The sequence below is a fragment of the Pieris napi genome, chromosome 17 (genome assembly GCF_905475465.1).
Source record: "Pieris napi chromosome 17, ilPieNapi1.2, whole genome shotgun sequence".
In the NCBI taxonomy this organism is placed as follows: Eukaryota; Metazoa; Arthropoda; class Insecta; order Lepidoptera; family Pieridae; genus Pieris; species Pieris napi.
In genome coordinates this window covers 709,611-734,052 of record NC_062250.1, presented here as the reverse complement: position 1 = coordinate 734,052, position 24,442 = coordinate 709,611, and the positions used below count along the sequence as shown (strand labels likewise).

Sequence of the window (24,442 nt, the reverse complement as noted above, 5' to 3'; positions counted from 1 at the left end):
AAATATTTACAAAAAAATCTTTTAATTTAAGATTGTCGTCAATTTGTACGCGGTAGTCGATTTTATAAGTGTACAGTTAAATGTTTACTTGTTTTTTCCCGGCAACTCCCATGCCTAAGTGTCCAGGAACTTTTCTTCACGTCTTATATTTTCTTGTATTATATGTTTCTTACCAATTACAAATATTACGTTTTATTTATTTTGAACAAATTTTAAAAAAACATTATTTAACTAATCGACGTTTATTGATTTCAAAATTATATTAAAATTTATAAAAAATTGCTTGCATTCATTTAAAAATGCAATGGTTTGATTGAATTATTATTTTATTACTATAGATAACGATTTACATCGGTTGACGGACCTTTTTATTGTCCGTTCAGTGAACTGACAGAAGTTCTATTATTAGTAGTTATTTTTTTTTTTTTATTATGTAATTTGTGTTTTTCATGTTTTTTTTTTCGTGTGTAATTTTTTTCATTGGCAATGCATTCTTGATGATTTAGGCTCACCTATTAGGACAGGATTGTGTTTTTTTACCAATAAACAAAAACATAATTGACGATCTAAAAGTCAAACCAAATTTAGAAAACACCGTTAACTATGTCTATTAGAATTTTAATCGAGTAAAATAATGATTGATGTCATACAAACTTTGTGTCTTATTTTAAACACAAAAGGGGCATCGGGGCAACGAAGTTTTGTTTCGATAATGATGTAATGGATATTTTATGAGTATCAATTTGACAAATTTATATTTGGTATTATACCCCTCCTTAGATTTCAGTTTCTTTATTTTTCAGTACCTATCGTCATCCGACGCAATAGATCAAAGACTAAATTAAAGCAAAATTATTTGTTATAATTTACTGATTCGCCATTGAATATTTCTATAATGTTGTATAGCCGCAAAATACCGATGAATATTAAAAATTATTATCAAGAAATATGAAAATAATGTAATTTATGTAACGTTCAGGTTTTGGGTATCATTTTGGCTGCGATCCAAATTATAATAATGACTGTGCTTGAAACATTTTGCAAAATAAAACCTTCGCCAATAATAAACGTTAAAACGCCAAAAATTACTTTTTACGTTCATTATAGAAATTTCATTAAAGAAATCGCATTTTAAAATACACCAAAATATTAACCGTGGTATATTTATAAATATATTATTCCACAGGTCAGTTTACTTTATTTAATAGGACTTTAAAGTAGCACTTGCCGAAGAAAATGTGTTTCGCGACTTCAATTAATTTCTAAGCTATAAGCTTTCACTTAATTTTATTTTTTGTTTATAGTACAGGCAAACGGCCAGGAGGTTCACCTGATGTTAAGTGATACCGCCGCCCATAGACATTCTCAATAGTAGAGGGCTCGCGAGTGCGTTGTCGGCCTTTTAATTTACGCTCTGTTTTTTAAAGACCCTAAGTGGAATTGGAAATATTTCAGTGGGCAGCTGGTTCCATATAGTAGTTAGTGGTACTCGGCAAATACTAAAAAAATAGTTGACTTTTTGAGTTCAAGCTTTATCAATGAAATCAGAAGAAATATAAGCTCTAGTTAGCAACTAATATCTTATACCGACCGCTATATCCTTCCTGTCTGTTCATTACATAAAAGACTTGCACGTGTTAGGTTCTATCAAAACATATAGGGTTTGCAACAGTCTGGACGAAACAAAGGGTTTTGTGGAGTGGATCATCAAATAAGTGTTTTATCTCGTGGGAGCCCTTTTCAATGCGCCCCCATAATTGCTACATCCCTTAACAGATGTGTAATTTTTAAAAAAGAAAATTAAAAAGATTATGAGGGCAGTGAGCCAATCAACCTTCTGCCAAGTGGAAACGTTTGTAATACGCAACGATTTGTACCTGGGATCTTGTTTTTGGTTGGTTGGTACTCCTGTTGGAAACAGTGAGATCCATCGAAAATAATACGGTTTTTGAATATATTTATTTTCAAGTGAAGCAATTCTTTCAATATTAAACACGCACCAATTAACTTAATAAAATGTATGTATTAAGAACACAAAATCTAACTTATGCAACAAAACTTCGTATATAATATATACGAAGTTTTGTTATATATTATATAATATATTTCGGTATATATACAGAAACCCCAACTGCCCCTTTGAACACACGCTTAAGCCTACTATATTTAATTGCTGCTATAATATTTACAAGTAAAAGCAATATATCAAGAACGATTGGTAGATCTAATCAAATATTTCGATCACGAAGTGTCTTTCCTCATCTCCAATTTCCAAGTTGCTGTCATATTTCACGAGAGCCTTCAAAAGTCCCAAGATAGATTATAAAGGTCAAGTCCTGTTAGAAGTTTTTAGGAGTCACTAGGTATATGAACGTGACCGCATTACAGGTAAGAAGGCTGGGTACACACGGTCCTTTTAACACTGTCAGAAAAATAGCGTACCTAACTGCCTACATTTACAAGTTTTGTTTGTACGCCATAAATCCGATCTCGCGTCTGTTCACTTAAATATTTTTACATCATTTCGTACTGTGGTCACACAATGCGTAGGGGCGACGGGAATCTACAGAAGCTCATCGTGATTGGCAACACCGCAGGCAAAGCATCGCATGGACGTTCGCCAACGAGATGGACTGAACAAGTCAAAGATTCGTCCTCCAAATTATGCAGAAAGAAGCACAGGATCGAAAGTGGTGGAAAAAAAATACTCGCAACAGATCTTAGTGTACAACTGACCACGATACTTAGACATTAGTTACCGACCCAGAGAAATACATAACTCTGTAATTTTTTCTGAATAGGTATGTATAATACAGAGCCTGGTAATAAAGGTTATAATCAAAAATCTGTGTGTAACATGCTAAATCTAGCCAGGATTTTATTAAAATTTCACGAGTCAATAGATAAACATCTCTATAAACTATACAAAGTTATATATTACTTTACTGACCGAAGAGAGAATAAAAATGAATGATAAACTACTTTGTTTTTGTATGCAAAACTTAGAAGTTAGCACATATTATTACTAGTGAAACTAGAAGCGTTGAGAAATTGAAACATAACATTGGAAGGCATAGTAGTGCTCTCAGTTCTTGATCACAGCAAAGACTATGTCACACTCGTCCAAGGCTTAGAAAGAATGTTAGGTCGCTTGAAGTCTGCAGGTAGTAATAAGTAATTTTATTTATCAAAATAACCATTTAAATTGTAATAATGGAAATAATGAATAAGAATCTATACAGTGGCGTATATGGTAAAGTAATTAATAATTGTAATTATTGTATTTCTTATTCTTTTGTATTGCGTTACAATTCATGAATCCGTGAGATTAGCTTTTTAGTTTATTTTAGTAATTTTGTTTTGTATTATTTTAGATTTTAGGATGGTGATTCTATAATTTTCTATAAGATTTGGTTATCAATGGCACTTCTTGCACTTAACCCATCATATTTATTTTTCCCTTGCTAGGGTTGTCTGGAAGAGATCGCTTGTTATCGATAAGGCCGCCCATTGCATCCCTTATAATTTGTATGTATTATGTTATTTGTCATTCTATAACTGTAACGAAGTGTAAATAATTAAATAATAAGACATTTAAAATGGCCTAAAGTCATCATATTTGTAAGAGGTGAGAAGTTCTTCAAAGCACTGTAAAAGCAAAAACATCGCACACCTAAAAAAGAAAAAAGCTGTAAGTATTAAGCAAACACGACAACGTCAGCCCCAGGCAATTTCTCATAAAAACCCATACAGCCTTCTTTCCGATGCAGCGCTAGTTTTCCTAATGACGCGAATATTTCCCATCTGACGTTTAATTAACTATCGAGGGGCGGGGGACTGAAAAGCCTTTACTAATGCGCTGCCAATCGTGGAACGAGGTCGTGAAATTCTTCCACTGATCTATTATATGATGAAAATTAGCCAAAGTGTGATTTTAATTGGCTTTTATGATGGGTAGAGAGTGTTTACTTTGAGGATTACATTAATAATGCAAATATATTACAAACACACGTATTATAAAAAAAACCAACGCAGAAAGCTTCTGTGTTCTATTTGAAGCTAATATTTTGTATGTCTATATGAACAGAAGATTGATTTCAGGCGTAACAATATCTTCATACAAAAGATAAACAAAAACAATAAAATAAATTCATAATTTCATATATCAGCTCGCCGTATCAATAACGGACGTGCGAACTTAAAAACCGCAAATTTCAACCACATTTCAAATAACTTAATAAAAGCTTTTAAGTTATTATTTTAAATTCATCGAGAGCTAAAATTCATTTCGTATAAATACTTGAATACTATAAACTTTCTGACGCATTGCCGTATTGAGCCATGTGCATATTGAACGTTAACCGAAAGAGGTATTGTTGACATATAATCCTTTGCAACGGTATAAGCTTTAAGAGATACTGATGAAGTATGGGTAGAAGTTTTTTAGCATAGACAAGTTTAATTTAAAATTAAGTTTTAGTGACTTACGGCCTGGCCACGGGGATCGGCGGTGCGAACGGCGACGCGGGAGGCGAGGCGACCATTCGCGCGGGGCCGTTTGCAGGCCACGGACCAGTCACGTTTGCCGCCGCGATCAGTAAGGAAGTTCGACAGCGAAATGTCTTTATCGAAATCATCTCGATATTGCTTGGAAAGTAATAGCTTTTGGTGCAAGACCTAATATTTGGAGAAATTGTGGAGAATTCCACAAGAAGTATGAGAAATTCAGAATATATCCAGAATTATTTTTTTGAGTATACCAGAATGAGTATTGAAACCTTCAATTATATTCTTATGAATATTCAACCAGAATTGGAGAAAAAAGTTAATGCAAATAGAATTTTAAGTGCCGCTGAAAAATTGTTTTTGAGATTAAGGTATATTAAATTAATGCTGTGGATGGCCAGACTTCCAAATAGCTGGTCTAGCCAGTAACAAAAAACTCTGTATTCATTTTTCGCCGCGACCACGACTAAACTTATTTATTCCCTTCTCCGCCGCGACTGCCGCTCGACTCCGTGGCTTGCACCGTACTGATTCATGCATTTGTTTCGCTCGCCCGTCGCGACGTCAGTCGCCCGCGCGATTCGCTCGGTACTTTTCTCCGGTCGCATCGCTGGTCGCCGTTGCGCGTGGCTTGATTAGTACATTGCTATGAGTTTATTTCAGTCGCTAGACGCATCGCGGTTCGCACCGCGCGAATATTCGCGTCGGCGAATGTCCCGTGGCCAGGCTGTTAGTTGGCTTGGTAACAAAAATATCCTTTGTATTATATTATGTATAGACACATAAATTTTGTAGATTATAGCTAACTACAATACAGTTTATGAAGAAGTAGAAATTTTCCACCTTACCAAAGACGAACTGAGGAAATATTTAGTAAGCCGGAAGACTTTGACTTTATTTAACAGTAGTAACAATATCTTTATTCTTTAAAATTATAACTTCATTGTAGTTTGGTTAAAGTTTATTTTCAGTTTTCTTCTTTTATCCATTAATGTACTCATTTTACTTATGTTTTCTGACGTATGTTTTGTTTAACAATGTACCTAAACTTTTTTCTTTTTTTAAATGTATATATATGTAGAAGTAAGATTACTTTACTTCGATATATTTAAGGAATGTTTGTGAATATCTTTGATCGACGGAAAAATTACCTCCATGCAATAGGTCACTTCATTATTAGGTGTTGTCTGTATGAAGACCAATTTGCGCAATAAATTGAGAATTTATAAAAGTCAATGTGAAAGTAACCTAAATATTTACGAAAGAAAAACGAGTGAGATGGATGCGCAGCCGTGCGTAACGCCGGGTGATTGCCTCATGGTAATTGAAGATCGACGTACACGCTGTACCCATACAATTTGTATGCACGGTGGCGTTGTGTTTTTCGTGATAGCAGACGAAAAGCTTATCTAAGTATCAACCAACCAAAACGCCTGTTGATTTAGATTGGATTATGAATGGAGGTGAAATATAATAAAGTTCAAAGACAGAAAATATTAAAAAATATTTTTCTCTGAACCTGTATCCAAAGACGTATTAAAATATAATTTGAGACTCATTCAAACATTGCCTTGTCTATTCGTTTCTAGATATTATTTGTAGGAGAAATATTAAATTAAATAACAGATATTTTGGAAATATTTAAATCTTATACTGTTATATCGTGCTTTTTGTAGTAATTTTTTCTGTGTGTGTATAATTATGTATGTAATATAAGTATATATACTCACCACATTGAGGTGACCAGCAATGACAACTTATTTGAATAAATAAACAATAAAATAACATAAATTTTTGTTACGAAAATTCGTATATTTAAATATAAAACAAATGTATTTCATCAAAATCCTTTAACTAAGTTTCGATAGCGATCGTAATAAAGTTCAGGCATCAAGGGAGAAATTTCTAGAAAAATCCAGAAATAACCGGCTGAATGGCAGTAAATTTATAGTCGAATAAAAGTTACAGTACTCGGTTTATGTTGGCCGTAACGTGCAGGTTCTGTAGTTTTCGAATTACATTGATTTAGGAGCTACGAATATTAGCTTATTGGGAATTCCAGCTGCAGTTTTATGCAGCTTATTTTTATTAATATGAAGCGTAGTTTACTAGTTCTAATTTAAAATTGTGACCTTTATATTTCTCTTTTACAATCTTCTTAAGTTAGTTTTTAACTTAATTTCATTTTCAAGTTATTTGTAGAATGAAGTTTACGAACTAATTATATATGTCCTTTTTATATTTTGGAAATAAAAGTAGCCTAGGTTACTCAATAATAATGTAGCAGTCTAACGACCAAAGATTTTTTAAATCAGTATTAAAGTTTATTCGTTACAAAATTTAAATACAAGTTTCTCCTCTTTATAATATTAGTATAGATGCTAAAGAATAATGTAATGTTTCCTGCTCCATCCCGTTACATTCGTCAATAGCATTACAGATCATCTTAAATTCAGAAACAAACTCTCGTTATTAAATTGTTCTGAAAAAAATATTGGTTGTTTGTAAAGTAGGTTTACGATCGAGATGTTTACGTGATAACGTCTTATTGGTGATATAAGTTTTTGGGAAGTAAGGAATTAATGAAGATAACAATTTTTTCAAATTTTAAATTACATCTATCGTTTTATTCACACTTTTGATGATAAATTTCGGGTGTAAAATGACAAGTTTACTTATTCGACTATGATATACATTTTTCTTCAGACTGGCAGCGCTCGAGATGAGACGGGAGATCGGTCCGTCTCTCTCTCGTTATACCTGCGATCGCGCTCGTGAGGTTTTGGTGTGACACAAGTTTCTGAACATGTCTCCCGACTAAAACGATTTTAAAGACGTTATCACGTCAAAAATACAGGTCGTAACAATAGCGTAACCATGACAACGTGTACGCCGTATAATAATAACTTTTCTCAGTGTTTTCCTAGAGGCTTCAGCGAGCGACTTTTATCCCTGATTCTATCGTACGTTCTATGCCCGGCTGTGCACCACAATGGACTTTCTTTCTATCTCACTATTCACTCGCTCGTACGGGGAAGGAAAACATCGTGAGGTACCTACGGCCTACGACAAAAAATGGATGGCGTGTGTCAGGTATAAAATTTTCATCACTTGCCTATAAGAGATTATCACGGAACAGATTCAGAAATATGAGGCCCAGACCTAAGAGGTTGTATCGCCATTGCTATATATAATAACGTAATCATGTTGTCCATAGCAAATTTTCATAATGACTACGAATTTGAAACTTAATCTACTGTATATTTCCAAACATCGTCATCAAACGAATATCAAAATAGGCTCCACATATCTCGTTATTTTTGTGAACGGAACCGTGGTAGTAGCGCCTGTGCAATTTACACAAAGAATATCATTGTAAGTGCCACACGGAACCGTTTGTAATGTAGTGCCAAAGGGATGTTTATTTAATCTCACTGAATATCAAAATAGAAAGTATTTTAAATATATTTATAGCATGGAAATCTTTATTTGTCGCTTCACGGAATTAAATGTGTAATGGTATTTACTTTAGGTCATATGATTAACCTTTGCTTATTCATATATTATAATAAGATATATAAATTTAAACGCAACATATCATTAATATGAGTAACGACACGATGATTTGGCAAGGCAAGGCCATGTATACGTATGGAAAATTAATATAATTGATTGGGACATTTGATTATGATTATTAATTATAGTTAATTAATACATATTAGACAAAACGCCATTTAATTTGTTTTTTGAACAATTACTTTTATTTTACAGGAACCGCAACCTCGGTGCCGAATAAAATCACTCTAACAGGGGGCCGGCACCCATGGACACTCACATTGCCACAGGGCTCGCAAGTGCGTTGCGGCCTTTTGAGAATTGGTACGCTCTTTTCTTGAAGGACCCTAAGTCGAATTGGTTCGGAAATACTTCAGAGTCGTGTTGCGCGGCAAAAACGTAAAAAACGGTCAGTTGTAGAACAACATACGTCGAGGTGATACGGATGGAACTTCGCATTCTGCCTCGTTGAAGCTGTTCAGAAAAGCCTAATACTAAATAGGTATACAAATACCTAGCCAGGTATTTGTATACCTATTTAGTATTAAATATTTTAAGTACTAAGTCCTCTTAGTCTGTAAAAGATTTTACTCTTAATATCTATATTATAAGCCGAGCAATCACTCAAGTATTAGACTATCGAAACAAATTGTTAGCCGAGTCTTAAAGAAAGCTCTAGTAAAGCCGTAATGCCAGTTTCGTGTACAGACGGATTACGATGTCTGTGTGTTTGTGTTGTCTGTTTGCTCAACGCTTAATGACGGGCGTTCAATTTGTTCAGCGATTCCCCAATTTGTCACTACGTAATTAATTTGTCTTATTATCGGCTGATTCAAACGGTTTTGAACGATTCGTCATCATTTTGTTAGTACATTTTCTGATTAGAAGAGTTTCGCATGTGATGAATAATTTTAGTCAGAATAAAGATTTTTCTGTTTGAATTACAATATTTGAAAGTAAAGTGTTTCATTTTTTTATAAATTATTAAAAAGTATTTATCGGACTTATAATTTTTAATTATTGAAAACAATATAGACAATTTGTTTCGTCTGTAAACATTTTTTCATTCTATATATTTGTTATACCTAATAATGCGGAAATATGGACTTGTAGGACTTAAGGTGTCTGGGTAAAATATTCAATTTACTGTTAATATATGTTTTCAATTGCATAAGTGCATGTTAAGCACAAATTAAGCAGTTAAATTGAATTAGAAAACTGCTAAGTATTAAAAAAATCACATATGAAACAGCTTTTGAATTTTCCCTATATTATGTTACCTCGAATATTGTATTGAACGGCCCCCATCGGGGTAAAATAAGGGGAAGATATCCAATATTATCTATAACTGTAGCGACCCTACACCATAGCTTCAGGGTTGACAAAGTTGTAGCATTTAGTGCGTGAATACTACGACACCGCTACGAGACTACGCCGTAGGCGATTGCTACGAAATAATATAGGGGGTCCAAGTTGGTTAAATTTGTCAGTTATAACAACTTTAAAATAACATTTTGAATGCAAATAATAATAAATACAGGGCATGGTAGGAGAAGGGTGAATAACCGTAAGTAAGAGGAATTAATAACAATCCATTAAACTGTACGCATTGGATGTATAATTGGTTTATTCTTAGTTGCTGGTAAACTATGTACATTTAGTACCTAAACAAACTATATATTCAACAAAAAATCTCTAGTCTAGCGCAATGTCTAGTCCTATAGTATCTTCAGATATAACTTTATTAGGCTTTTCTGATATACTGATCGTAGCAACAATACCACTAGTTTACATTTTATAGTTTATCATTTGTTTTTATGTTTGTTATCTAAACAAAGTATTTTAATATAAACCGAATAATGAAATATAATTACTTTAATTGCACTAGAACGAAACATTCAAGTATACATTACACATTTAAGCTAAATAGTTTTAGTTTGGAGCATAAATCCAAAGCGAGCTACGTACTAAGCAGCTGTTGAAATTGGTAGAAGTTAGAAACACAACTACACTTTATACAAAACATAATATTGTTTAATTATATTTATTCAACAATTAAATGTATAAATCTAATATCGTTTCTGTTCAAACTTCTTTTCCTTTCACGCAACTATTATTTCAAGAATTAATTACAGGTGCATAAAAAATACTGTGAGTTAAGAACTAAAAAATTATATTTTAATAACTATTACCGCAAAATGTAACGTACAATTTACTTTATTATAAATACACAAATTGAATATTCAAATTGTGTATTTATAAATGTCAATATAACACAGACAGTGACACAGATTTAGTAAAACAATACATTTTGATATAATATTCTAGGATAACTTGACCCTTATAAACGATACATTTAATCATATCAACTTTGAGCTATCGTGGTCATTACAGAGCAACCTTTTTTGCAACTGTTAAGGCTAATCGTTGCTATTATGGCATGTGGTATTTTGATTTTCGTATATTTTATTGTTTTGTACATAGGTGTGATAATTATATATCGTAATTAAGTTATAATATTTTGACTTTATCGTACAAGGATAGTCTATAAATTAATTTTAATAAATTTTTCAAACTAGCTAAGGCATACTTAAACATAAATTTAAATTACCTTTTTAATAAATAAAATAGTTATTACTGATCAAGTTTTAAACAATAACTTAGTCGACAAAAATCTATCTTAATTATATAAAAAAAGTTTTTCTATTTTTAATATTTTAAAAGTTAGACCAATGTATTATGTTGCCGAAAGTATATTAAGATTTCAACTAGAAAAGTCCCTTTTAAAGGAGCCATCGTAAAAAGGAAATGTCAGTATAAATGTGCTAATAAGAATCCCATAATGGGTGTCATTTGGCACGTCTCGCAGCGTAAATGTGGCGGAAAGAAAGATGCGTAGACTTGTACAACCTTATTTCAACTATTTCAAATAATCTATAGTAATAGTTAAAATGCGATCAGCATATTCTTAAAGCTGTACACGCTGACAAACTTTGACTATTTATTTAAACAGGTGAGCCGTCGGTGTCATTTAATCAACATTTGTTTGTTACCAATTCAAACAGGTAAAGTTGTATATATATATATCAGATTGGTATTTTTTTTAATGAACGAAAATTTTGATTATTAATTAAACATTGTATTGCTCTCATATAACATAAAACTATTAAAGATGTGGGATGTTACGGCAAAGTAGTTTTAAATTCCATTTGCTACTCCTTAATAAATAAAAGCAGATGGTCTCAATTTATAGATTTATTTTTAGCGAAGTGGTATTGACCTACTTCTTTTCTTCCGGTCAGTAGATTGTTTCTTGGTGCATCAATAAAATTAATTATAACTATATACAACAACAGTATACAAGGTCAGTATTATCGAACTTTTATATTGAATTAGTTTCTTAATTGTATGTATAATCGAATCTTCGTTTTTGTTAAACTGTGAGAAGACCACGAGTGATTATTGCAAAAGCAATGTTTGAAGTTTGAATAATGTAAACCACGGGTTTCGCTTGATTGTTATTGATTAAAAGAACTCAAGTCCAATCACAGGCACTCAATTTGATCAGTTTGATTACTAACAAACGAAACGCGTCATCGCTTCGTCTTTTGTTTTAAATTGTCACCCTTCAAACGTTTTCAAGCAATAAGACAACAAATAACAAGAAGTGTCAAAAAGAGAGCGTTAAGGCTGATTCACGCTACACCGTGTCGCGACCGGGCCGGGCCTCGGCCGGGACACGGCCACCGTGCGCCGTCCTGGACATTGATTCATGTTACACCGGGCTGTTTGGGTGTACGCACGTACGTGCTTGCACCACTATATCTGTTTTTGTCAGCTAGTGATTTCATCTGTCGATAGACTTGACGCTTAAGTAATTATGCAATTTTCACAATTTGAATTGGCAGCTATTGCAATTGCCATCAATGACGAAGTATTAGAAAAACGAAGCGAAAGTACTAAAAGAAGATGGGGTGTACATCCAACCTGGAGAAAGCGAGAAGCAGAAGGGGAATTTTCTTTACTTTACAAAGAATTAATATACGACGAGAGCAAGTTTTATGGTTATTTTAGAATATCTAAAGAATGCTTTACTCATTTACTTGAAAAATTAAAACCAGATCTAACCAAAAAAATTACAAGATTTCAAAAGCTATATTTATCGTACATAGAAAAAATTCAACCTCACTAAGATTTGACGTTGGGTGCCCGGGCGCCTACGTTCATGTTACGACGTGCCGGGGCCGGACCGTGCCGGAGCCGGGAAACAATACCCACCGACATTACAACGCCGTGCCCCGGCCGTGCCCCGGCCGAGCCACGGTCAGGCATGAATTACTTCATACAAAAGTATATCAATAATGTTAGACCGTGCCCCGGCCGGGGCACGGCCCGGTCGAGACACGGTGTAGCGTGAATCAGGCTTTATCGGCCAGAATCGGCCATTCAGAGGTTTTAATTGGTTTATAAATAAATGACCCTTCCACCCTTCGCCTCACGAGTTATGACCTTAGGGCGAGTGTATTAAAACTCGGAAATCTTAAAACAATGCGCCATTTCAGTGGAAAACGGTCATGGATGTCCGGTTATAATTAAATTTTCATACTTTTGTTCCGGAAAATTCATTTATGAGTTTAAATTTTTAATTCGGCTAAGGTAGAGCACGGTTTAGTAAGGATTAATTTTACAGAAATTAATGTAAAAAATATAAGTATAAACATGACGTCTTGAACTATAAAAAACACACAACATTCGTTTGCCTATGCAAGCTGAATAACTACTAGTCTAAAAATAAAGTATGAATGGACTGGGCCGCTTAAAATAACTCGCACTTACAGAGAACTATCGAAACGAAAATAAATCATATCTGGTTCCCTTTTAAGTTCTGTCATAATGAATTGTTTAAAACATTAACCAAATGTTTACTGTGTCAAGGTATTTAAAGCTATTTTAATTAGGAATAGGTATGCCTTTAGAGTTGTCAAAATTCTTTCGAAATGTGGCAATAGCTTAATTTTAAATATACGTATATATCTAACGGTGAGTCAATTATTTTTGATAGTCTAACCTTCTGTTGTATTTATTAAACGGATTAATGTCAATGCTTTTGCATTATTAGACGTTCAGAGCCTGGATTTTGTAGAATAGTACACGTCTCATAACCATTAGTATCGACATCCGACGTTCCACAACTGAGCGTTTCTTAAGGCAGTTTTTGCCGCGCACCACCACTATGTGGAACCAGCTGCCCACTGAAGTATTTACGAATCAATTCAACTTATGGTATTTAAGAAAAGAGCGTTCCAATTCTTAAAAGGACGGCAACTCACTTTCAAGCCCGTTTGCCTCCTATTACATAAAAAAAACGTCTTAAGAACTATGCGTAATACGAAAAAATCTATTGGCAACACACCGCTACACATTTGTTATAATATAAAAAATTAGTTTACAAGGCTTTTGTATATATATATCAGTTGAAGTGTGATTGATAAAGAAAGCTATTTAAGGTTAATAGTATTTTTTAGCGCTGAGGTTAAAAGCATATACTCATTTAAAAAAGTTAGAATCTACAAATTACGACGTCACGCTAAGTTCACAAGATTGCAGCTACGCCATTGTACGTTGCGTGTTGCACCGGCTTAATTTGCCTCACAAATTGACTTGCTGACGTGGTTCTAGGTGTTTGAGAGGTTAAAGCGATTTGTACACTTCACCTTACATGAATAAAATATATATAAACTAATTGAAGTTCCGAGACGCACGACAGTGATTAACATATTTCTTCTTTATATTTACGATTCGTAGTAATCATGATTGGTATTTGGAATAAAGAATTCGCAGTTTTAAGGATTTTTTAGAAATTAAAGTCGGTACTACGATCATTAACTGTAAAAAATATACACAGAATAAACTATTTCCTAACGAAAAATCCTTGGTGTTGAATGTAATTTGTTTTCAGTAAAAAATTTTTTTCAATTAGTTGAAGGGCGCTTTTTCACACTTAAAATTAACGTTCGTTCTATGGTAAAAAAGCGATCTTAATTGAAAAACTCTGTATAATAGTACCAACGCCAGAATGAATTTGTAAGTTGTGATACTTTTTTACGATTAATATAGACATAGACATAAAATTTATTACTAACAAAAACACACATAATAACAATAATCAAATATAAAAAAAATATGAGAGATAACAAAAACATTTTTTTTGCTATTTTCCCTTTTGGCTCGTTTCAAGTGTGTAATGTGTGTGTGCTGTTTGTAATTGGCCCTGGCTCAGCATTATGCTGAGGAGCAGTCTGTACCACAGCGCTGGTAATTCTGCCAGAGACCACAGCAGCTAGTTTGCGCCTCGGTCGCAAAAAAAGAAAAAGAATGTAATAATACCATCAATTCTTATAAATCGTTATCCTTTATAAACGACATTTTCTATATCATTAATAAAAATCAGACGCATTAGTATAAGAATACTCGAGGGAATTGTGATATCGCTTCATTTAAATTACTTTTCAAACATGCAGAGAAATTGTGGCCCCATTTTGTCATTAATCAAATGTCATAAGCTATTAGAATGGGGTGGTGAATGATGACAGCCAATACGTTGTCTATGCACTATTGCCGGGCCATAATGAAGAATGTTTTCGGGGGGTGTAGACTGTCAGAATATGGGTGATGGGCCATATTTTAATATTTTGAAGGGACGAAGAATGAACGGTATACATTTGCAAATGTTTAGGTATCTTATTGTGTTGTTATATAAAAGGTAGATTACCGTTTTTGTTCAGAGTAATACTTATTTTGTTTTAGATTGAATACATAAATAGAACCAGAGTAGAATAGTAAGAAGTTGTCGTGCATTTAAATAGATAGAAGCAATGCAATTCAGTAATTTTTTTTGCCTTTACAAAGACTAAAACAAAGTCTTCAACGGTTCTATACTCTCAGATGTTCTAAAATGGGATTATAAAGAGGAGGGTGTGTACGCTAAGATCTTTTAAACTATGCTGTCTTGTGTCGACGCCGAATAGCTAGTTTAAAACGATTGTAGAATGAAAACAATAGAAATAATATTGCATCACCTCGACGTCCGTCTTTCCACATCTGAGCGTATTTTAAGGCAGTTTTCCTGCGCACCACCACTATGTGGAACCAGCTACCCACTAAAGTATTTCAGAACCAATTCAACTAAGGGTCATTCACAGAGCGCAGCAATTCTTACGCGTCTTCTCGTAATATAAGTGTCCTTAGGCGGCGGTATCACTTAACATCAGATGAGCCTCATGGGCGTTTGCCCCCTGTTATATAAAAAAAAGAACTACTTATTTTCCTGTCAGCAGACGCTAACATACTTTTCATATTCCACAGCAATATCAATACTATTAATCCACGCGGTTTCTTAATACCAGCCATGGAATTCGGAACGAGCAATTCGCTAGAACGAAATCGATCGGATAAAATTTTACCAAAATTGAATCGGTCCATGTCACTAGACCGTAAAATTGGTCGGGCCGGTCAGCGATCTTCTTTGGTGTTTGGTCGAATTATGTGCCGGGTGTCGCTTCAAACTCCTGAATTAAACATGGAGCGAGAGATTTACCGCTGTATCGATGTATAGCCGTTTACATATTTATCGACCGATGTAAATAAGCGGAAACCAACGGAATATTTATTTTTATTCAGTTTTCATGGATATTTTTATTTCAAGGTTTTAGTGTGGCCGAAATTTATGGTTTTGACTTTGAAAAATTAGGAATCGAAAGCTCTTGGCCTTATGTCTTGTTTGTAGTGTGCTTGATGTCTTATAATACCTAAATGGGAGAAATATATTCCTGCAATAGTTTTATTAAAAAAAAATCTTAATAGGTATCAGCAGGCTTAAATAGCCTGCAAACCTGAAACACTTATCGCTTTATAATTTATTGAGTTATACGCCGTAAGCTTTTTCACTAAGCCACGAAGGCTTTTTGGCCATGCACTAAAACATTTAAAAATATCAACCTTCTGGTCTGGAATATCGCGAAACTAGGCGCAGAATAAACTTTAGGTGCTTATTATACGCGTTTTTACTATGGTTTCCGGGTTTTGATCGAATACAATAAAAAAATCCCTGCTCAACACCTATGGAGCAGGTATGAATTTTGAATACATAAGTAATAACGGTTGTTACTTATTCGTTTGCAAATCTAGTACAAATTTACTTAAGGAAGTACGCGCGTATATTTAGTTGTAGGTATACTGGCTGAATTCACAAGGAATGTTGCATTATTTATAATTTGTTGTAAGCAGGTTTAAATTTTATGCTTTCTTGTTTTGTTTATATAGAATATTACACTATAAAAACTATCTTTAGTATTAAGTTACTGTAAGAATAGAAAATAAATAAATAAATTGTAAGCCAAAAAATATCATCACCTAATGTACTTTCACTAACATTACTTTTTCTTTCACCCCAATCATTCCTACTGACCGTCAAAAGTTTCAAAGGCCGGCACTAATTCACCGAGACCTTTGTGATTCACGAAATGCTTAGGAAATGGCGATTTATACATCTCGCAATCTTGATGAGTAATCAGAACTGTGTGTATTGAGGATCCCCTCCGAGGGAGTTTTATGGGAATAGTGGTTTTTAATGACGATAAAGAAGGCATTTCTTAGACCTAGGGGCAACTATTGTGTAACCACCCTATGGTTTCATTTGTATGAATCATTGACCTCCTAGTTGGTATTAATATATGTCATTTACAGAGCCTTGAGCTTTGGTTCCTCTATTATAAGGTTGTGTACTTGGTTGCACTAATTGGAAACGGAGAGGAAAAAGAAAGCCTGATTATTTTAATCTACCAATAGCATCAGGTATTAGTAATAAGAGATAAATAATAAACGAGTATCTAAACGAAGTAATTGATAACTAAATCAGACTTCGTTGTACTCTGTTAAGCCATCAAATAATCTTATCAGTATAATGCATTATACACACTATTATCACCCAATCCCATCCGTCAAACCCGATGTCACCAAGTTATCTAATTTGTGATCTTTCAAAAAAAAAAGGTTTCCTTTACTGTACTAATTATTGTTTTATATATATAAAACACCTGCATTTTAATATCAATTATTTATATTTTAAAATTGGGACATTTAACTGTGTTTGCCTAAAATAGATCAGCTAAGGTCGCCGTGCTTTTATCTACGCTATAAAGTATAAATACATCAATATTTTATAATTACTTTGACCATAATACGCGCCATAATAGTAATACATTTAATGGTTTATTTATACATAAATCTGTCGTGTTTACTTTCATATCAGGATTATATCGGCTTTATAACATATATATGATTTAACTATAGTTTTATTAATTTAAATAATACGACGTTATCTTGTTTTACATTTAATAATAGTGTCATTAAAGTATTATTAATGAATTTTAATGAACAATAAATTATTTAGCATAGTATTTGTTTTATAGAAAGTAATGTTCAAAAAATCTACCTATCTTTTATATCATATAAAAACCGCTTCGTCTTGTTTTAAAAATGGGAATTAAAAAAATTCAAATGGCTATCCTTTATTGCGCACAGAACCACAAAGTTTAACATCCCCTATTATAGAATTAGGCAGGAGTACAAATAGGACGCAAAAAAGGGACAAGATTTATCAATATTACGTGATCCCTTTCAGAGCTTTCTGATTAGTTCCGTAAAAAAAGTTGAGCATAACATATCACTTACCTGCTTCAAATCCTAAAAAATATCAACAGTATTTTGTTTTATCCCAAATGGATAAAGGACAACTAACGCCAACATTGTGATGTTACTCGCGTATTAATTACTTCGGTGTGTTTATACTTAATTATTCTTCCTCATGTTGTTATATGTTTATATATTATGTTCCTCAACTGTGTACTTTGAGTGGCCGTGACTTGGTTTACGCGCATACGCACTGAAAAGCAACCAAATATTTTTGCTTTGACCTCGTTTTTGAATGTGAAAAAACATTAATTCAAAAATTAAAGATATTAATAAACTTAATGAAGACTGTATACCAGCTATATAAGCTGATAATAAGGCCCATTTATTTTAATAGTTTAAATTATCACAACTAAATGTATACGTTTTTTTTTCTTGATACACGTTATCGTAACTTCCGTCAGTACCCATTGATCGGAATCCCTTCACGGGTAAAGGCCTCCTCGATCTTTTGCCAAATTTATCTACCAATGGCTTTCTTTCTTCATTAGCTTCCTGCTAACACTAATATCATCTATCCAGTTTAGTTACCTTTAGTTTTTATTTTTGTGTTATCTGTCCAATTTTGGTCGCCGTATATGAGAATCCGTGCTTGAACGGGAAATTCCCCTCTTAAGTGTTCCTTCAGGGATCAAAACTTTCTTTAACTTATGTTCAGCTTCATACATCTACGTCAGTATTAATATATAAAAAGATATTATGCATATTTAATCCTACTTTGGAAGTCAAAGGAATCATTTATCTACAATAACAGATAAATAATTAAGAATAACAAAGATTTATTCATCTGTAAGCAGCAGACAGCGAACCTCTAAATGAATTTAAACTTTGTCGAAAATCGCAGCTGTTGCCAAAAATTAGCTTAAAAAGCAAGTCAAGCGAACTTCCTAAGCCTTTCACGCGAAAGCGATAGTGGGACGAGCTTTTAAGCTAAAATTATTAAGCTCGAGTTGGGTTTGATGCGAGCTCGTAGTAACTTTTAGTATTTCACCTTCACGAGTAAACTTTGAAATATGTTATGAAAGCTTATGATACAGTAAAAATGCAAAGATCTCTAGTGGCATGTATGGTATTTTTCTTGCTATTATTAATAATAATAATTTGTTTTAATTATTAAGATGTTTAAAGATGGTCAATTATTATAATTGTTATATTCAACGTTCCATATTGGTCTTTCGTCTATTGGTTTATTATCATAATAGTTATCTATCGATAAATTCAATAATAATATAAGGGTTTGCAATTGTTTTTATTTGTACAGAAAATAATACGTTTTTTCAGTAATTTCCTGAATTTCGTTTCGCCATCCCATAAACAATTCTTAAGGGCGACACGGTGCAGTGGTTGCCATTAAAACGAGAGGAGGGTACAATAACGAATAGCTTTGCAAGAACATTAAAAGCATCACTATCTAATGTTTGCATGGCCATTACTGCGTGGGCCAATATTATTTTCTTCCTATAGTTTTTCAAAAGCGTTAGGTTATAGGATATATATCTATTACAATTTTTTTCAAGCTTACCGTAATTAGGTTTTTGCCTTCAATTAAATTATTATTATTATGTTCTGACTAAGTTTCTTTAACCATTTATTTTTCTTGTTAAAAGCCCGATTAGTTTTTCCATGCCAGAGTAATATATGTTAGGTAAGTTTTTGAATTAAGCTTACAAACACGAACGTCAAAAAAATTAACTAAATGAAATTAGCAAATTTACTGCCAGCTTTCAAATCAAGGCCAAGGCAGGCAAGAAGGCTCACAGCAATACCACCGGCCATGCCACTCAGACTGCTACAAGTATCGCAAGTACGTTGCAGGCTTTTTAGGATGGTACGCTCTTTTCATGAAGAGAAAAGTCGTTGGTGCTGGTTAAGTGGTAAGTTTCGTTATACACATAGTGTCTAAAGTGCTTAAAAAACGCTCAGTTATAGAACGGCGGATACGAGGTGATACGAGTGGAATTTCGTATTCGTCCTCGACGATTCATGATAAAACTCAGCTGCAGGTATTCCGAACAGCTTCACCAAACACTCCATAAAAAAACTAACAAAAATTTCTTTAGAACTAATTCTAATCGCTTTTTATTTTATTTGACAAAATTGTTCACGCCTTGCCTCAAAAACACCATTAATACGAAATTTAACGAAACAAAAACGGCAACTAACAAATAAATCAATGCGTTTAGCCGATTGAGAGAACAAACTTGAACATATTTAAGAATAAAGCAAACTTGCAATTCAAGTGGAAATTCAGTGGCTTCAGATGTTTTATTTAGCCTTGATAAATGAACGTAGCGGCGAGTCGGGAATTGATATTTTATTCGCAATGGGAAACTACGGTATTAATACGAAAAGTATCATTGTTAATTGTAGAAAGCGTTGTTAGAGCGTACTAACTGGAAAATTCTCCAATTAGATCCAATCAAAATACAAGTATTTAATCCGTTTCGTTTGTTATAATGGAACTATAAAGGGCAAATTAGAGGACGAAAGGATTTTTCTATTTCTGTCTAATAAAACAAAATAATAATAAATAATAACACACAAAAGAAGTAAGAAAGAATATAAATAATTGAAACCTAGATATATTTGACCTATTTCTGTCTCAAAAGAAATCTTGCAACAATATGGATCCCCTCAAGAATTAAACGGAGTAAAAGTAAATGATTGATCAAAGAATACATTTCAGCATGATGCTAATAAAATGCCCAGAGCGGAGTTGGCAATACTATTATGATCTTTTATGAGAGTTCGGAAAGCTGAATGGGGGCTCGTTAAAACTCTTAAGGTCCGATGAAAAGAATTCGCTCCGGTTCATTTATTTGTTCCGTTCATTACTTAATATTTAAATTTACTTTCATAAGCCTCCACGGCCTCGCTAAAAGAATTTTCCAATAATCGATCTTTTATTCGGTAAGCAACGCGATTTATGAAAGAATTCATTGATTAATATTTGCTGAAATTTGCTCTATTTTTGTATTTATATCAAATATCTGTGTTGTGTTTGTGGGGAAATAATTTCGATATTACCTACTTCAAAAGGGCAAACATCCATGTCATATATTTTTAAGTTATTTCTTGTTTTAGAATTTACTTTATAAGTTCTCAGCCGTAAAAAATAATTCCATAGCAGGTAAAACATAAAAATTTAACATTTTACAATACTATAAAAGAATCATAACATATCACTTAGTCGTTAGCCCAGGGTCTTCTAATCTCCGCTATAAAGATAACTTATACGGCTGTTTTTATTACAGTTTCATACTCTGCTGATTGTGGACTAACTTCTCGTAATCTTTGTGTTAACAAACTAGAGTATATTGAGCTTTCATGTACAAATAATGACAAGTTATTTAACTGACGAACTTTCACGACTTGGTTAGTGCACGAATGGTCGAATGTATTTGGACCCGTCATACAAATTTACAGAAATTGTTTTTACTAGATCAAACTGCTAAATGATCATTTTCCCTAATATTGTGTGACTTATTCGCCTAAATTTTTTAAAATCACTTATATTTTTAAGTAAAATGATGCTTTACGTTGCTCATAGTGTAAAAGGTTACTCCAATACATTTTTTTTCTTATAATAAAGTTTACAAAATAAAGAGTGCTACTTTACATGAATTACAATCTAGCCTGTGCAATAATTATGGCTAATAAGTAATATTATTTTGACCTAATTTTCTACAATACTAATGAATAACTTAAACTAAGGTAATGTTTATTAACAGTCTTAGTGTTCTATAATATTTTGACACTATGTGCAATGTGCATGTGTCTGAAATACCGCACTTGCACTTATATTCACTATGCTAGGTTTACTAACTCAAAAAGTTTAGTTCTCTTTAGGCGTCTTAAACTCATAATGTAATGTTAATGATTCTCCAATACATTTAAATCAAACGGTTATAGACTTTGCATATGGTTCACAGTTATGTCTTAAATACTGTTTGACCACAAAATTTTATCGATCTTGATGATGAAGAATTTTAGTCAGTCTCGCTCTTTATAACTGCCTTAACTAACCAGAATACTTTTAATAAAATACCTCCCAACTAACCATGAAAAACTTTCATGTACGGAAGTTATTAGCAAACAGGGTAAACAAGTGATAAATTATCCAGGAATCGGGATGGCCCGATCGCGAATAAACACACACATAAAAACAGAATTGCTCCACTTTAGTTTATGACTGGTTCTTTTGCGTTTTTTGCACCTTGTTGTCTTTTTATTTAATTTTGCTTTGTGTAATTTTGTGATTATTTGATATTTATTGCTTTGTGTACTTATATATTTAGTGCGTAAAAATGTTGTGGCATTAATGATAAGCCACTAAAGAGATTAATATAATGAAAAGACATTATTGTTCATATTTTATAACACTTTAACATATATATTTAAATTTTATATAAAGATCAGATAAATATAATATAAGTATAAAATTCTATCTTAAATATTATATTTGTAAATTATAATTAAGATTTTTAAATTATTACCTACTAATAAAATAATATACATTGAAATAAATAACTAAACTTAACATAAACTAAAATATATCATTAAAAGGAGTCCCTTTAGGCAAGGTTCCGAAGATACTGGCAGCGTTCTAGCTGCCAGATCTTCGGTATTATATATATACAAATATTTACTTACTGCTACTTAAAAATACTACTCTTACTTAAAAAGACCCTGATACGTATCGTATACATTTAAGAATAAGGCGAAATAATCAAAATATCTATTAATAAACATAATATTTAAGTGTTAATATCGATGTTTTTTAAATTTGTATTAGTCCATTGAAAAGTTACATTTGGGGTTGCGTTTTTTAGAGGACGCAATTTTATTTATGGAACATGTAGGGGGGGTCAATACAAGCTTAACTCCAAGTTTGTGGGGTTGGCGTGCTTGTCCCCCGGCCGCCATCTTGGATAAAGGGGTCCAAAAACCACGTTTTTGGCTATATCTCCTAAACTATCCATCGTACATAAAACTTGTAAAGACACATTTTGTAGCAAATCGCTGTGTCTACGATTATGTATATGTAACTTTTTATCATTAATCCAAAATTACAGAAACTATGAAAAGGGCAACACAATTTAAAATGATAATTATCTTAACTATATTTAAACGGTACGATTTCAATGGATTAAAAAGGGAGTATTTTTGAGGATAACGTTGCCATGGTAACTTATGATGGCTACCCTCATAAAGGCAAGTATCGTCTGAGTGGACTTACATCACAAAGCTTTTAAAATTTAATTAAATATAAGAAAGTGAATGGCAAAACAAACATCAGGTAGAAGGGCCCTTGAACCCTACGCAATAAAAGTTGGGGTAATTTGAATCTAATCCCCATAAAAATTTGCCCCATTCGAGACGATTGGAAATAAAACGTAAACATTTAACTTTTTCAATTAAATACTTGGGTTTGACCCAAATCCACAATGTAGAGGTTTACAGAAGTGGTTAATTCGTATGTAATTCACTGTAATGAATTTCACGAAATATATTTAAGTATATAGAATAATAAATACAATTTTAGAATAATTATGACTTGCCGAACTTCGATGTCAATGAATTATTACATCCATTTGAAGATACTTTTTTTGGAATGAGCAGAAACGAGCGGACGACGGCGTTGCTGGCATTTAAAACTAGAAAAGGATTTAGAATTATTTTTAATTTCTTTATTTCATTCGGAAATAGTATTTGAAGTTTAAAGTGATAGTTTTATAAATTTAAATTGCAAATACAACAATTCTATGATTCCTAAAATAAACTCTTAATCTGCTATTTAATTTCATTTCTTATTTTTAAATATTAATCATTTCTTTTATTAATTATGAAATTATATTATAATTTTTACGCAAAAACAGAGATCTCTTGTTGTGATAGATATATCTGTAACAGTTATATATATCAGGTAACGTAATTAACTAGTGCATACATTACAATAACCTCGCTATAATAATGTTTGACAGCTGCTTAATTCGATTATAATGCTGATAGATGGCGCTTTGTTTAATAAAATGTACCCACTATTTTGAAGCTACCAATAAGCACATCTCCGCGTGTGTTTTGTCATCTCTTCTCTTTACAGGTAAGCAGTATTCGTCATTCTGTGATATGATGAACCAACCACTAAACAACTAGGTTGCTCGCAAATACATACATTTATATAGTGATTTCACCATACAAAATATATACCATCAAAGCGAAAGCCGCGTAAAGTTAGAAAGAATATGCAGAATTAAAAATATGCGGAGGCGTCAAACAAGGCGATCTTTGGCGATAAAACGGATAGCGGATTGGAAAATGGTGCCGATGAGAGACAAGTGGAAGATTTTGGAGGAGGCCTTCACTCCATCGGAGGTTGTTCGTGTTTAACATAATTGGATAAAACTTAATGTAATCCAGATTATGTAGAATTCAAATAAAAGGAACTTTTTGAAGTGAAACTTCTTTATGAGGGTAAAATTTTTACGGATGAAACGCATAAAGTTCACAAAAAAGAGTGCGAGTTTACATGAATTACAATCTAAAAAGTTATATTATGGTGACTTAATTTTCTACAATACTAATAAACAGCTTAAACTAAGGTAAAGTTCATTAACAGTACGGAATAATG

The 24,442-nt window shown here is 32.8% G+C and overlaps 1 protein-coding gene across 4 annotated transcripts in view; it reads right to left on the bottom strand.

Moving 5' to 3' along the window:
• The window catches only part of LOC125057859 (teneurin-m), a 231,422-nt gene that overhangs the window by 184,239 nt on the left and 22,741 nt on the right, over positions 1 to 24,442 (bottom strand). The window lies entirely within an intron of this gene.